General features: G+C 41.8%; 1 protein-coding gene across 2 annotated transcripts in view; it reads right to left on the reverse strand.

The window, feature by feature from the left end:
* SMAD1 (SMAD family member 1) overlaps positions 1–11,055 on the reverse strand; it is a 78,951-nt gene extending 67,896 nt beyond the window's left edge. The window contains exon 1 of one of the 2 annotated variants that reach the window (XM_019420614.2): positions 10,920–11,055. The gene's annotated coding sequence lies outside the window, so the exon portion shown is untranslated. Of the gene's footprint in view, positions 1–10,091; positions 10,111–10,919 lie in introns of those variants that run through there. The other variant, XM_053901218.1, reaches the window with a different exon arrangement.
* Positions 11,056–15,945: the final 4,890 nt, after the last annotated feature.

Consider the following 15,945-nt stretch of genomic DNA (forward strand, 5'->3'; position numbering starts at 1 on the left):
TAATCCATCTCAACAATCAAAACCATATTCCAAGACCACCGGTGTGTCTCCTAGGAATAAGAAAATGCCAGTACAAATAAAACTAATCCTGCAACCCAGGTAGGAGAGAAAGAGGCCCATTTTCACGTACTCTGTGAAGCAATGGTATCTTTAAGGTTCATCAATCCCATCAGTTGCCTGAGAAACTGCATATAATGGATAACCCCTATAGGGCTGGAACACCTCACATTCCTAGGAGACTCTGACCCCAAATCATGTCACGGAGAGGAGCAGGGTATTATCAAGGAAACAGGACAGAGAAGGCCTGTCTCTTGTAACTCCAGCTTACATATATTGGGTACCTCCAAATAACTGCAGCTTTGCATCGGCAGCTGGGAAATACTGGCTTCAATAAGAAAAACCCAGTTTTCCCAGACGGATACCTCCTGGCACACAAAGAATAACACAATGATATAAAAGACATCATTCCTATTTCAGTGAGGAATCTGACCAGGACACAGGAGAACATTTTTTGTTTCTTAATACTTAGCATTTTATTATTTGTTTTTGTCCTTTGCCAATTTTGTTTTTTACTGGGGGTGTCTTCCTATTGATTTTAGAAGTTTCTTACATAGAATGGTAACTTGCTGCAAATATATTACCTAAAAGGTTGTTTGTGTGAGTCCATGTTTCGTCATTTGTAAGTGTGTATTTGGCCATATAAATGCTGTCACATCTATCAAATCTTCCTTTATGGCTTTTGCCTTTTACATTTAAAAGGTCTCTAGAGGGGTGCCTGGGTGGCTCAGTCGGTTAAACGTACTTCAGCTCAGGTCATGATCTCATGGTTTGTGGGTTCAAGCCCTGCATTGGGCTCTGTTCTGACAGCTCAGAGCCTGGAGTCTGCTTCACATTCTGTTTCCCTCATTCTCTGCCCCTCCCCTGCTCACACTCTGTCTCTCTCTCTCTCAAAAATAAAATAAACATTAAAAAATTAAAAGGGGGGAGGCTCTAGAGCTAGCTATTAATTACTCCCTCCTATCTCTTGATGAAATGGCACAACCACCTCTCTCTCTCTCTCCTTCTGTCATTATGACAAGAATCCATGCCAGAATCTTTCTACACTGAGCATGTATTACTCCACCGGAAAAAAAAAAAAAAAAATTTAACACTAATGAATGCTATAAAAAAAAAGCCACAGATAAATTCGAAATACTTATCTTTAAAAGCTCTGGGCAATTTAAGTAACTTCTTTAAATCATTAAAGGGCATTCTTCTCTTAACTCAATTACTATAGTTTTCTCAAAAGCCTTTATCTACAATTGTCAGGGAAATGCTCCATCTACAAATTCCCAAACTTGATATTTCACAACGTCATCACCAGGATTCCCACTGCTTAACTCTTCTCAATTCATTTAAGTCCATTAGACTCCTTGTAACCCATGACCTCTTATCTAGATTGGACTCAATACTGCTCATTAACATTCTAGACTCTAAAAATCACATTGATTTTTATAAACAGCAATGTTTTCTGAATGCTTACTGTGCACTGGATCCTATGCTCAGTGTAAAATGCACCCCCCCCCCACCGCCCCCATTTTAACACCTCTGAAACCAGGAACTCTACAATCAATGGTATGTCTGACATTGTCCTCAAGTAGTACATGAAATAATGCAATGAAATAATTAGCAGCATCTTAGATTAGATGAAATATGGAAGTGTAACTCATTTCATCTTACTATCAATCTTGAGGCTGATACTATCATCTCAATTTTTCACCAAAGTGAATGGCACCTCCCCCAAAGTTACAAAAAGCAAGTAAGTGTTGGGGCTTAGACTTTAAACCCAGGCAATCTGCCTCTAGAGCCTCACCTCTTAACTGATTTGCCAACCATTGGCCAGAATCATCTTTACCGACATTTCTCTCTAATCTTGCTATCAGGCCATTAAGTTATCCCAGAAAGTAACAATTACCTAGTCTACAGCCACATCACCCTTCCCATCAGGCTTTGTCCCTGCTGGTTAGATTTTGAATTCTCCATAGATTTCCTGGCACACTACCTACGATAGTTCTTTCAAAACTTTTCCATTATTTTTAAACTTCCAATACCATCTGCTGGTCCGCCCACCTCACCAACCCAGTGAAGGGACCTGCCTCCCATACTACTGGGAAAATCAGCACACGCTCTGCCATCTCCTTTCTTCCAACTTGGACTCCATTGTGCTTCTGTCTCAGACAACTCTCCCTCCTTACCATGGTTATATTTTGTCACCTGCACTTCAGATCACTAACTCCATTATCTTTAATTGCTCTCTGTCCATTAACTTCTTTCCTTCAACCTTTGGAATCAAAACAATCTCATCGATTCTGAAATATAAGTCACTTGAGGGCATCTGAGAATCTATTTCTCATTTCTCAATCTGCTGTGTCTCTTCACAACTACATTCACTTGATTACCCAGGCTTATCCTTCACCATAAACCATACAACATTTTCCCACTCTGAACCTACTTCTGGAATCTCTCTTCCCTAGGCTTTGTTTCACTGCTCCTCTGAGCTCACATGTTTCTTCCAGTTTCTTCCTCTATCCACTTTATTTTTATCTTTTTTTAAGTAGGCTCTATGACCAGCATGGAGCCCAACACGGGGCTTGAACTCACGACCCTGAGATTAAGGCCTGAGCTGAGATCGAGTCAGATGCTTACCTGACTGAACCACCCAGGCACCCCTCATTCACTTTAAATATATGCCTCTCCCTTCTATTAATTTCCAACTGTGCACTTCAGTGGAAGACTCAACTTACTGGCTCTCTTTCATGGTTCTCTCAGAATACCTATCCACCCTTAGAAGTCCAACCATCATCATTTCCAGGAGATGACTCTGGATTCATCACTGTCCTTAGCTATCCCACCTTACCTCAACATGTCAATTCTAATTTATCATTCATACAATCTTTATTCCTTCCACAACCAGTTCTTCCCTAATTTTTAAGTTTATTTATTTATTTTGAGACAGAAAGAAAGCTTGTGTACACGTAAGCACAAGAGGGGGAGGAGCAGAGAGAGAAAGAGAGAGAGAGAGAGAGAGAGAGAATGAATGAATCCCAAGCAAGCTCCACAACCAGCACAGAGCTCCACAAGGGGCTCAAACCCATGAACCATGAGATCACGACCAGAGCACAGATCAAGAGTCGGACACTTACCCGAATGAGCCACCCAGGTGCCCCAGTTCGTACCTATTCTTAAGAAAAGGTTTTATTAATTTTCCAGCCACTCAAGTTGGAAACTTAAGAACACTCTCTGACCCCTCTCTCCCATTACTCTATAGCCAAATAACCACCAGTTGGTTTTTTTGCTCACAAAACCCATCTCATATATCACACAGATAATTCAAATACTTTCCTATTAATCTGCTGGCATCACTGCATGTTCACCTTCAGTGATTCCCGATGCTTCCTTATTCTGGCACTGTAAGGTCTCAAATTCTCACTCCAACTTAACCTTTCTGAACGTGTCTCCCACCTGACCACACTGAGCCCTATCAGGAATACCCACAGTGGTGAGGGAGGGCTGCTCACCAGCCTGTGGGTCTGTGCTGTCCAACACGACAGCCGCAGGATAAACACAGCTATGTCTAAACATAACTTAATTAAAATTAAAAAAATGCAACTCCCCTCAGTTGCACTGGCCACGTTTTAAGTGCTCAGTAGCCACTTATGGCTGGTGACTTTTATCCTGGACAGTGTAGATACAAAACATCTCCATCACTCCAGAAAGTTCTGTTGGACAGTGCTATACAGATCCTCAGCATACATGCTTACCTCTCTGGTCTTCCATACCACCTCTCTGCCTAGAACACTTCTCTCCTCTCCCTATGCAAATTCGCATGTCCTCCATACCACAGTGGTCCTCATGCAAGTTGTCTGCTCAACCTCTTCCTGTATTACCCTGCAACAATTCTTGCAGTGTTGCTGCATTTAATTTTTCATTTTTGTGTGTCTTTTAATTATTGAGCCACTCAGAACTAATAAATATTCAATGGAATAAATGAAGTACATACGGACTATAATACTGCATCAAAATTATCAAATAATGGTATATGTAATACCCCCTCTCTATTAAAAAGACATGTTTTCTTTCAATTTAAACAAAAGATCTTGCATTTAGCTAACTAAATGACTTAATTTAATGCCTAATTATAATACTTGAAAGATAATTAGTTCCCCTTTTTTTTCCTTGTGGTGTTTGACTCTGAAAGAAAAAAAAACCTTAAAGGTCTGAAATACTTCCACTTTGCATAAGCACACCGCAAAGAAACCACTAAAGATAGACAAGGAAAAGAAAATGAATGAACAGTTTGAGTAACTATACCCTAACTATCTGAGATTATAGGAAAAAATATCTATAGTACAGCCACCCTAAAATTAAGGAGAAACTACAAATAGAGCATTTAAAAATTATAAAAATTATGTATATAAATGGTTTTGAATCAATAGCTAAGACCCCTCTATCTTTCAAATGTGAAATCATGAATATTTACATTCTGAGCTCAAAAACGATACAGATGCATAATTAACTGTTATATATGTATGTGTTCCTTCTTTATATTCAGGATTATTGTCTTAAGAAAATTAGTTCAGAAATGGATCCACACTATAGTTCTGGGTTCTTAACAAGGGAACAAGTCTCCTTATCTGAACACTGGAAACTGAGCAGAGATTTGGAGGAAATTGCCAGGTTAAGGATTCACTCAGACCATAAAGAGTTACTTTAAGAGGGAGTCTCCCCTGAAGTTCTGATTTGAGCTTATAACAAAAACTACAAAGATGTAAAACTCCTCAGATACTGTAGTTCCCAGTACCTTCCTAAAAACTCTGATATAATCGCTGTAGTTGAACTATTTGTGAAAGTTTTGACTTTTTTTCTCTTACATAAATGAATGTTCTACAGAGCCTGGTCATTCTGCAAATCAGCCAGCAATAGCTGTGTTACTGTTTTTACCTAATAGCACTTGTACATCTCTAAAATTGACATCTCTAAAAATTTTTAAAGTTATTATTTATTTTGAGAGAGAGACAGTAAGCAAGCAGGGAAGAGGCAGAGAGAGAGGGAGAGACACAGAATCCCAAGCAGGGTCCGCACTACCAGTGTGTAGAGTTCGATGCAGGGCTCAAACCCGCGAACCCGTGAGATCATTACCTGAGCCAAAATTAAGAGTCAGACGCTTAATTTTGACTAAGCCACCCAGGAGCCCCTAAAACTGACACCATCTTAATAATGCACAGCAAAATCATTTTAATTTAGATTTTAAGTAATTACATTCATGCTAGTTTTGTTTTTTTTTTTAATAAGAAAGTTACTCCAGAGTATGTGTTAAAAATACTTCAGTATTTTTGCTGCAAATCAGATGACAGATCACCAAACTGGACTGAATATGTGCACTACTAGGTAACAGCAGAAAAGGAATATAAAGAGCCAAGAGATTTCACTTCAGAGAGAAAAGGTGATGCCCCTATTTGTTATCAAAGCATACCCTGCTAATCTTGGCACAAAAAGTAAAACCAGAGCTTCCAGTTGCTGAACACAAAGTGCTAGGAGAGTGGCATGCCCGGAGAGGACACGGGAGCTCTGCGCCCCTTCCTCTGTACCCTGCCCTGTGTACTTCCTCCATCTGGCTGGTCCTGAGTTGAATCCTTTATAATAAACCGGTAATCTGTTGGTAAAAGGGAGAAAGTAAGGGTGAAAGAGAGAGACGGAGAAAGAGAGAGAGGAAGACAGAGAGAAAGAAAGGGAGAGAAAACAGTAAAACCACACACAGAAAACACTGAAACGACATACCTTTATAGAGAACACTTCATCAGCCTCACTTTATGACTTAATATCAAGTTTCTCTACTTCTTTGTATGTAAACTATCCTTTTTCTTTTCAGATCTTTCCAATTCTCTCCCTAATACCCCTTAGCACCTTCCTTAAATACCCCAAACTTTGGCTTTTGGTTAAAAATGTGATTTGTTTTTGAGAGTCAAGACAGAAAATTCATACAGAACTGTCTGAGTTAACTTGAACTTTGTACAATCTTGGATCTCTCATTTTCTAGTAAGGTCCCATTGATTGAGACACAGGGCTTTTCTTTTCCATTTCTAAAATGAAAAAAAGAAAAATCGATTTTAATCTGTAAAAAAAACATCTCTCTGAGGTTGTCAGACTTGATTCCTACTCAGCTCAAATGATGTTAGGTACAAAAAGTCAATACCATGCCAAAAATTATCCTTTCCTTCCCTCCCCAAATTACAGTGGATTTATTCAGACCACAGCCTTAGGAAACAGTGAGCATGGCAGCAAAGGATAAACAAATGAAAACTCAACAGCAAAAAGAGTGACCTGGGTTCTGGCTTTGCCTCTTCTAGTCACTTAGAAGAGTGGCTCTAGGCAAGTCAGCTGTCTTCTCTGGGCCTCAGATTGCTCAGCCTGATACGAAACCAACTGGATGAGAAAATCTTCAAAGCAGCTTTTAACACTAAATATCTCTATTCTCTTCAGAGGAAATTACAAATCTTAATGTTTATGAATGCACTTGGCAAGGCTGTCCCATCATGTCCTTCACCTGAAATATCATGCAATTTGGGTACTTGTGTGTATACAAGCTCACCAGGGCATATAAACATTTTAGGATTAGAGGATGGGAATGAGCAGACATTGGATCCATGGTATCATTAGATTCTTAAACAGCCTCACCATTAAAAAAAAAAAAAAAAAAAAAAAAAAAAAAAAATCACTGCAAGACTACACAAAAGTAGACAAATGTGGAAAAAAATTCCAGAATTTGCAATGAACTATTTTCATTTCAAAGTGTAGTGTTTAACAGCTAAGAGAAGACTAATTTTGATGTCATTAAATACTAGAACTTTTCACTACCATCAGCTTGTGATATTACAAGAAAAACACAAGGGGAAAGTGACAGGAATTATCTGAAAAACAGAGAGGACAACAATTCAGCTTTGAAATGCATTGCTTTTTTGGTCATATTTATTCTTCCAATTATGTTCTGCTTAGATATGTATAATATAAACATTATATTTCTTCTTAAGTACTTAAAAGAAGACAGCCCAGAAAAGCAAAATAGAGGGCAAATTTGTCTAAAAGTAAAGTCATGTCTATACTGGAATAGCAAATCAGAGCAGAACAAGGATTATTCAAATATTCTAAGCAAAAAAAGTATACATATAAATACAAACTAAAATATATAAAATATATAGTCAAACTAAATATATACAATATATATTATATAATAAATATATTACATAACATTTGTATTTTATATATTTAATGCATATATAGTTAAAAGTGAGGCTCCAGAGTCAAACTGCCTGTTCATATCCCAGCTAAGATTATAAATCATAATCACTCACTAGTTATGTAGCCTGAGGCAAGATACTGAATCACTCTGAACTCAAGTTTCTTTGCCTGTAAAATGTGGTAACAACAGTACTTAGGTAAGTTTTGGGGTTTAAATGAGGTATGAGTATTAAAACTAAGCATACAGTAAAAACTCAGAAAATATTAGCTACCACTATTTATCTTATCCAAAGCTCTAAATCAAATTAGGGTCTATGATAAACATGACCCATAGAAAAGTCAACCTCATCTTATCCAGTACTTGTTACTTCCAAACTGCGTTTATCTTATCAAGAGCCAACTAGAAAGTAGAAAAATTAATGATACATCTCTTTCTTTTTTGACCCCACAAACTGACTAGTAGAAGTAAAAAGCAGAAAAGTAGCTGAAAGAAGGAAAAGGAGAAGCAAAGGTGCTACAGCAGCACTATCCAGCAGAACCTTCTGCGATAACGGAAATGGTCTACATACACTATCCAATATGGTAGCCACCGCCACATGGTCATCCTCAGACGACCCATAAACTGAATACGACTGCCAGAAATTTAAGTAAAAAAACAAAGGTCTTCTCTTCCTGAATTGTTCATATGTTCAATTCAAGTATCTTTGTTTTCAGTGGAGACCTGATAACCCTGACTAGTTAAAGAAATAACATGCCAGCTGATACATCAATACGGTGCAACTTAGTGCTAATGAAAGGATCAGAGATAAGAAGTATGTGGTCCTCTGATATTTTAGAAGGTCCCTAAGGCCAAGTTAAATTCAAGCTCACATGAAGCATGATTCAGTACACAGATCAGAGCTGCAAAGGTCCTTATCAGCAACCCCAATGCATTTGTTCCTCCACTACCAAATAGAAAGCTACTTAGGCAAGGCAGACTGAACATCCCTGCATTTATCTTCAATTTCTTTGGAAATTCAGAGTTCTGTAAGCCTTTCTCTCTTTCAGAAACACTAGCGTTCCTGGGCTGCTCAGCTTTTCCACTATAAACAAAATCCATGAACCACCCATATCTGAAGTATAACGCCAGACTCCTGCTTAGCTGCCCCTGTAATATGGTTTAATTATGATGACTGAACTAATAGGCTGACATCATAGACTTTTACAGGCTGACCCCATGTCATCCTGATGTATCATTTTGCACCAGTTCAGTGCTGTAAATCAATTTAAGATCTCAAGCAGGTTGAAAAGGCTGGTAATGATGCTTTCTCTGCTGTCTCTGGAGACTCTACATTATACACAACTTACATTATTTATAAAGCCTCAATGATGCCTCCATTAGCCTTGTAAGACTACACAAATGAGATCTTTTATACACACACAACTTGGCCTTGATTATGTAGGCGACTACAGCTTAAATATATTCATCTAATTACACTCTAGTTTCTTCTTTTTCCGATCTAACCGAGTCATTACATTTTATCTTTAGCCCAGAATTACTATAAATCAAAATCACAAACCGAAATTTAGTTTTCTTAACTAATAAATGTATATGGGGAAAATGGGACTTACTTAATGCTTTAATGAACTTAGTAGGAAAAAAATTACTTAAATTCCAAGAGATGTAAGAGGTTAACATTTTTAATTGCTTAAAAACGGTCATTTCTCTAAAACGCAAAGGTCATCAGCTCTTCAAGGGTATAAAACCAATGGATACTGCAAAAAGGAAAAATGTATTTGGTTACATACCTATGGTTGTAGGGGTCAAAACTAAATCAAGGACAAATCCCTACCCTCAGAAGAAACCTGATCCTGCCTGGATCCTCCAGAGAGGCTCTGGCATCACCCACCTCTAGAAAATCATCTCTCACGACCCTGGTTACAGTTTCCTAAGAATTGCAATATCACACAAATGTACGCCACCTGCAGAGAAATATCAAATAACTGCAAATGGGAAAGAGGGAGGGAGAGAGGAGGACAAACACTTTAATCAGTTCAGCATACTCAGGCCTGGCACCTACATCAGAACAGCAATGATGCAAAATATTTATACTCCTTGAAAATGCTGAGGCCGTGAACATTGGTCCTGCCTCGACTTTTTTGAAATAGTGGTTCCAATACAACTCACCTACCTCCAATAAAACGTAAAGTGGTAATTATAAACAAGATCAAAAATCAACATGGGCAGAGAACAGTTTTCTCATTGTGTTACTGAATGCAGGCATGTTATCCACACACGCAATTAGAGCAAACGTTCTGAAATACAGGCATTCTGTGATCTAGGTGCTAAGAGTTTCAGCAACAGGATGGCACACTGCAATCGTGCAACTTCTCTATCATTCCACATACTCTGAAACTTCAGATACCATGCCAAGAAGAGAACAGGAGGAGAAAGGCAAAGGCCGGTTGCCACAGCACTCACGGAAACGATGGTTTCTCAAGGAGATGGTTCTGAGACGCGCCTCAATTTTCAGAAGGGAAGCGTCTTACTGGCTATCTTGCACAGTCTATTTAAAAGTCGTATGCACCTCAAAATAAACAAAAGCCGCAGCTACTGGAGTTGTAAGATCCGGCAGGCATTTGTTCCTCCTCCCTTCCTAAAGTACATCAAGGAAACGTTCTCTCTTTAAGCCTACATGTATATTAAGCAACTAGAAAAACAAGCCCACGTCTGTCTATCTCACACCCACTACCCCCCACCTTACTACAGCAGCAACCCCGAGAAACACTAACAAAGACAGCGGAGTAAATGAACAGTTGTTCAACAGCGAACTCACAAATACACATGGAGTGAGGCAATCGAATCCGGTAAAGGGAAAGGAATGAGACGACACTTGGGAGACGCACGGGGTGTAGGCGGAAGAGGGGGAAAAAAAAAAATTACGCGCCGCCGCCAAGCCTTTGAATAAATTAGAGGGAATTTCGGTGCGAACTTTCCTTGACCTCGACCCCCAAGAGGCTCGTCGGGGCAGAGAAAGGAGCCCGTCCGGGATGCGGAGGGGAGCAGGGCACCGGGTGTCCTCCTCGCGCCAGACCCGCTCCGCGAGGCGCCGACGGCGTAGAAGGCAGCGCCTGCGGCTGCCCAACTCCCGCAAGGGTCGCTCGGGCCGGCGCGGGACACAATGGACCCGCGGGCCGCGCGGACGGGCCTCGGCCCGGCTGCGGAAAGGGAAAGAGAAACGGGGAGCGGGCGGAGGGAGAGGGTGGAATGGGAGGTCCCGCCGCGGCCGGGGCCGGGGGCGAGGCTCGGGGCCGAGGAGCGCGGCTTCCCCACCGCAGACCCAACAAAGACGCTAGAACCCCGGCCGAGCCCTGCCTGCCTGGCCGCCTGGGCGCCAGGACAGGAGAAGGTAGCAGGTTCGCTCCTCGGAACGGCCGGGAGGCGCCATCATGGGGGGGGGGGGGGGGGTCCCCGGTCCGCCCCACGCGGGGAAGAGCCCCCTCCCCGCCGCGGCCCGCGTCACCGGCCCCGCACGACCGCGGCAGCCCGGCGGGCCCGCGCCTGCCCCACAAGAGGCGGCGGCGGCGCTGGAAAGCCCAGGGAGCCGAAGGAGGGCGGGGACGCGGCAAAGGAGAAAGTTGGGCTCAGGTCTGTTTCGTTTTACCGGGTTGGCGGCGCGCCCGTCCGCGCGGGCGCACGAGTGGCCGGGCGAGCGGGGTCCCGCGGCCCCGGTCCGGCCGGCGGGGCGCTGCCCTCGCAGGGTCCCTCCCCGCGCCTCGGCCCGGGCTGAGCCGCTCGGCCTCTCCTTCCTCCTCCCGCCCGCCCGCTCGCTCCCGGAGCCTGGATTGATCTGGTCGCGCTGGCGTCAGGGAGTCGGAGCCGCCCAGCCTCCACTCCTCGGCTGCCAATACCCGGCGCACTCGCCCGCCCGCCCGCACGCTCGCTCGCCTGCTCACACGCGCACCCGCGCGCCGCCGCCGCCGCCGCCGCCGCCGCGCGACCAGGGATCCTCTCCAAATTCCCCGCCGGTTAGCGCGAACGCGGGGCCAGCCACCTCCCCCCGCCTCCGGCCCCACGCCCCATTTATTCCGAGGAGAAAAAACAACTTTCCTCCTCCTGCTTCCTTTAGTCCGGGTGGAGCGGACTTGGTGCATTATCCTCAAATGAAGTTTGGTGTTCAGTATTTATTTCCTGAAATGTTCATCACCCGTCCACCGCGCCCTCCGAACGGTACCGTAAACGTGGAGTGCATTTTTGACAATTATCTTTCAAGGCTCTCCTTTTCCTGTCTAGTTTCCATTGCCCTTCACTAACTTTCCTGTTTTGCAAGCCCCAGAAGTTGCTTGTACCCAGAATTGGATAGCCTAGTTCTGTTGCGTGTGCTTACACCAAACCCGGAATCAGTAGTGTTTTGTGCCAGTTCGGGATCTAATGATTCCAGTAACTAACCTAATTGTTTGACAGCTGCCACAATGGAACTCAACTTTTGATCCAATTTCTACAATTTTTTAGATGACTCCAACCCCCTAAAATAAAAACAAACTGACTCTCATCTACCTGATCTGCAAAGACGTTGAACATATCTTTTTGTAACGATTAATTTTTCCCTTGGCTAGCTCTCTGGAAGCTGGCATGAAATCTTGGATAATCACCATAATGTTGAGTTATGTTTAGAGAGGAGTAATTACTCTGAGGAATAAACTGCACATGAACCAAAAGGATCGCTACCACCAATATAAGGAAAATATCGGAGACCGAAATAATGGCACTCTCCAATTGCTCATGTGCGATTACATGTCCACATTTTATTTAAAATTCTTACTTATTAATTTGTTTCTGCATCCCATGTGTAATTATTCAAAGGATATGCAATAAATCCCATGAAACACATAAAATACTGTTTATAAATTATAGATCAGAATGTTCCAGCTAATTTCTTTGTTAAACTATTTGAGCACTTTCTGGTCAGTTCTTGGGCCTCATCTCATTTTCCCTAAAAGCAGCATTTGACACAGTTCATCATTCTCCACTCCTTGGAACAACAGCTGGAGTGAGCCTTGTTAAATGCCACTCAGATCAGGTCACTCCTCTGCTCAAAACCCTTCCTTGATAAATAGGATGTGCTATACATACAATGGAACATTATTCAGTCATTAAAAAGAATGAAACACTGACACATTCTACATGGATGAAACTTGAAAATACGTTATGTGAAAGAAATCAGACACAAAAGAGCATATATTGTAAGCTTCCATTTATATGAAATATCCAGAATAGGAATATCTATAGAGACAGAAAGTAGAATGGTAGTTGCCTGTGTTTGGGGAAATAGGTTGTGGAGGAGTGATAGCTAAAAGTTCTGGAGTTTCTTTTGGGGGCAGTGTGTGTGAAAAATGCTCTAAAATTAGTTTGTAATGATAATTATACAACTCTGTGGATATACTAAAAGTTATTGAATTGTACACTTTAAGTAGGTAAATTATAGGAATTTTATTCAATACAGCTATTTAAAAAGCCATGACAACTAAGAGCAGTGTATGCTCCTTGACTGGATCCAGGATTAGGGAAGAAGCTACAAAATGACATGATAAAACTTAGTTTTTATATTATAAAAATTATAGAATTATTAAATTTTAAGCTATAGATGACCTTTCCTCGCGCAGTCATACCTGGTAGCTGCAAATCATAATTATTAATTCTATACATGCCATGCAATTTGATTTTGCCCTTTATGCAAGTTCTTTCTTTAAATGGTAATAAAAAATTAGATACTTTTTTTTAAAGGACATTATTGGGACAATTGTCAAAGCTTGAATATGGCTTGTGTATTAATATCATTGTATCAAAAAAAAAACTTCCCGTGGCTCTCCATTTCTCTCAAAATAAGGGTTCTCACAATGTGCACAAACCCCTACCTAATCTGCCCTCTTGGCTCCCCTTTACCGCTCCCATCTGGTCTCCTACTCGGTTTCATACTTCCTCAAGTCAACTTAACCTCCTCACACGTCCTGGAACAACCCGGGTGCAATCCACCTCAGGGCCTCTGCACTAGCTGTTTCCTCCTTGGAAAGCCCTTTCCACCATGGGCTGCTCCCTCACCCCCCTCAGGTCTTCACCCAAGTGTTTCCCTCTCAATGAGACCCACCCTGGTCACTCTAAAATTTTGCCCACCTCTCCCAAACACACATCCTATAATGCTCTTTCCCTGCTTGGCTGTGGATGTTTCACTTATCACTACCTAACTACTTGCTTAGCCAAAAAAACAGGATTTTTTTTCCTGTTCTGTTCATTGCTATTGTCTCAGAGCCTAGAGCAGTACCTGTCCCCTAATAGAAGCTTATTAAACACCTGTTGAATGAATGAATGAACAAATGAGTGGAGCACTGTTCTAATTACAGGGCATATAATGGCAAACTATGCAGATTAAAATCCGTGCTCTCATCAAAGAAGACAAATAATGAATAAACACACAAATACGCTAGCGGGGTTGGGGATGGAGGGTGGAGGATGGTACACGGGATGGAAGAAACAGGGTAGGAAGGGATTAGGAATGGGGAAGGTTGCTATTTCTAGGGCTAGGGCAAACTCCCTAACAAGAGGTCTTGTAGGAAAAGACAGGGCATGCCACTGACCTAGGAGGAGGGTCTCCAGACTCCCAAGCAGAGTGAAGAGCAAGTGAAGGGCACCTGAACCTGAGTCTACTTCACCCATTCACAGAAGAGCCAGGAGGCCAGAGTGCTGACCAAAGGAGAAGCTAGACATAGGAGGAAAGACAGTGTGTGGGCCCAGATGTACCTGGGCTGGTGGCTGTGGAGGTGGGAACATAGGGAAGGTCTCTTCTACTGCTTCTCTTATCCTAGTGAAATAGCCACAGACCCTACTTCCTGACAATGGAGAGGGTGGGAGAGACTATGGAGTTTGGAGAGAGCAGCAGATATGAGTTATCTTCTGGGAGAGTTTGAGAGCAAATGAACTACGGAAATGTGGTAGGATTGCCAGGCAGTGCTATTAAGTGCCCATTTGAGGTTAGTGGTCATGAATTTAAAGCAGGACCAGTCAGCGTGGCTGTGGATTTTTTTCCCAGCCTCGTCAGCCTAAGGGGCAAAGCTAGGATTTTGCAGGTGGGTGTGATGGAGGGAAAAAGGGTTAGAGAGAAGAGGGGGTGGGAAGGAGGGAGGTGAGGACATACAGGAGTAAAGGACAATGGAAAAGTAACAGGATCAATGGATTGGAGGTCCCAGTGGAATCAAAGAATTCCTGAAGTTGGGAACCACTCCCAAATGCTGGAGAACAGTCTGAGAATGGGATGTTTGAAATGATGGAGCTGGAGCAGGTTGGGTAATGCCGAGGTCTAGCGGTGTGACCAGAGACAGTGGGTGGCTGAGGAGGATAAGCTCCTCAGAGAAAAGGAGGTATCAAGGAACTGAAGGCAAATTAACTATGCTATTGAACTAGCTTGTTTAAAATAAAAAACAACTACTAATTTACAATAAGGGAGAGCCCTGAAAATTGGCTGCAAATACTAAATATACAAAATATGAACCCCAAAATTTATTTTAAAAGATATGACTCTACTCAATATAAAAAATGTAATGTGGGTTTTGTGTCACAGACCTTAAGTGAATTTGAATGAATCAATTTCCCTGGAATGAGCCCGCCAAAGATCCCTGGTGTGGTATATTACACATTAAAAAGGAATGTTCCAGTGATCGGTATAGTTGGGGGAAAAAGTGCAAATTATGAATTAAAAAAATTTTTTCTTAATGTTTATTGATTTTTGAAAGAGAGGGAGAGAGAGAGAGAGAGCACAAAGCAGTAGAGAGGCAGGGAAAGAAAGAGACACAGAATCCGAAGCAGGCTCTAGGCTCTGAGCTGTCAGCACAGAGCCTGATGCAGGGCTCGAAGCCACGAACTGTGAGATCGTGACCTCAACAGAAGTCAGATGCTTAACTGACTGAGCCACCCAGATGCCCGCAAATTATGAATTTTTGATGTTGAAATCCCTCTATTCTCTCATCGCACCTTTTCCTCCAGAGAGTTTTTGGCTGCTTATAATTAGGAATGTGTTTAGGCATGCTGTTGAATATCCGTGGGAAGACCCTACTTGCCTTCTAAGTACTATGAGGGTGAGAACTATGTCTAGTTGTTTCCCCACTGCATGCCCAAAGTTTGCACAGACCTATCACAGTAGACACTCAAATATTTGCTGAAGGAATAAATATCTAATTGAACTGCTGTGAAAATTCCAATTGGTGTTTTTCTTAAAGGACAGCATATTTTTGCAGTAATGGTTCTTTCTCATGATTGCCTTCACTCTCAAGTCTGAATTTCTAATTTATTTATTTAAATAAATATTTATTTTACTTATTTAAATTTCTAATTTCTAATTATAAATTCCAGGAATTTGCAAAATGCTGTTAGCCCCTTTCTAAGAGTTTCATAACAGTCTATACACTATGAGTTCTGTGTCAACATTTTATAATAAGTATTATCGTGACAGTAGAATTTTATATGAATTCCCACAGTTTCTGAAGTTTGTGGATGTTCTGTAAGCTTTGCTTAGCAGAATTGTTCTCTGGGGCCCCATTTCCAGGCGGGGTAGTGCAGTATTTATAGCATCTAGACACAAGCCTTTAAACACTATTTCTTCCTCCATTTGCCTGCCACAAAGAACTTCAATGTTGTTATTC

Source organism: Panthera pardus, unplaced genomic scaffold (genome assembly GCF_024362965.1).
Source record: "Panthera pardus isolate Hobbes unplaced genomic scaffold, ASM2436296v1 HiC_scaffold_13, whole genome shotgun sequence".
Classification (NCBI taxonomy): domain Eukaryota; kingdom Metazoa; phylum Chordata; class Mammalia; order Carnivora; family Felidae; genus Panthera; species Panthera pardus.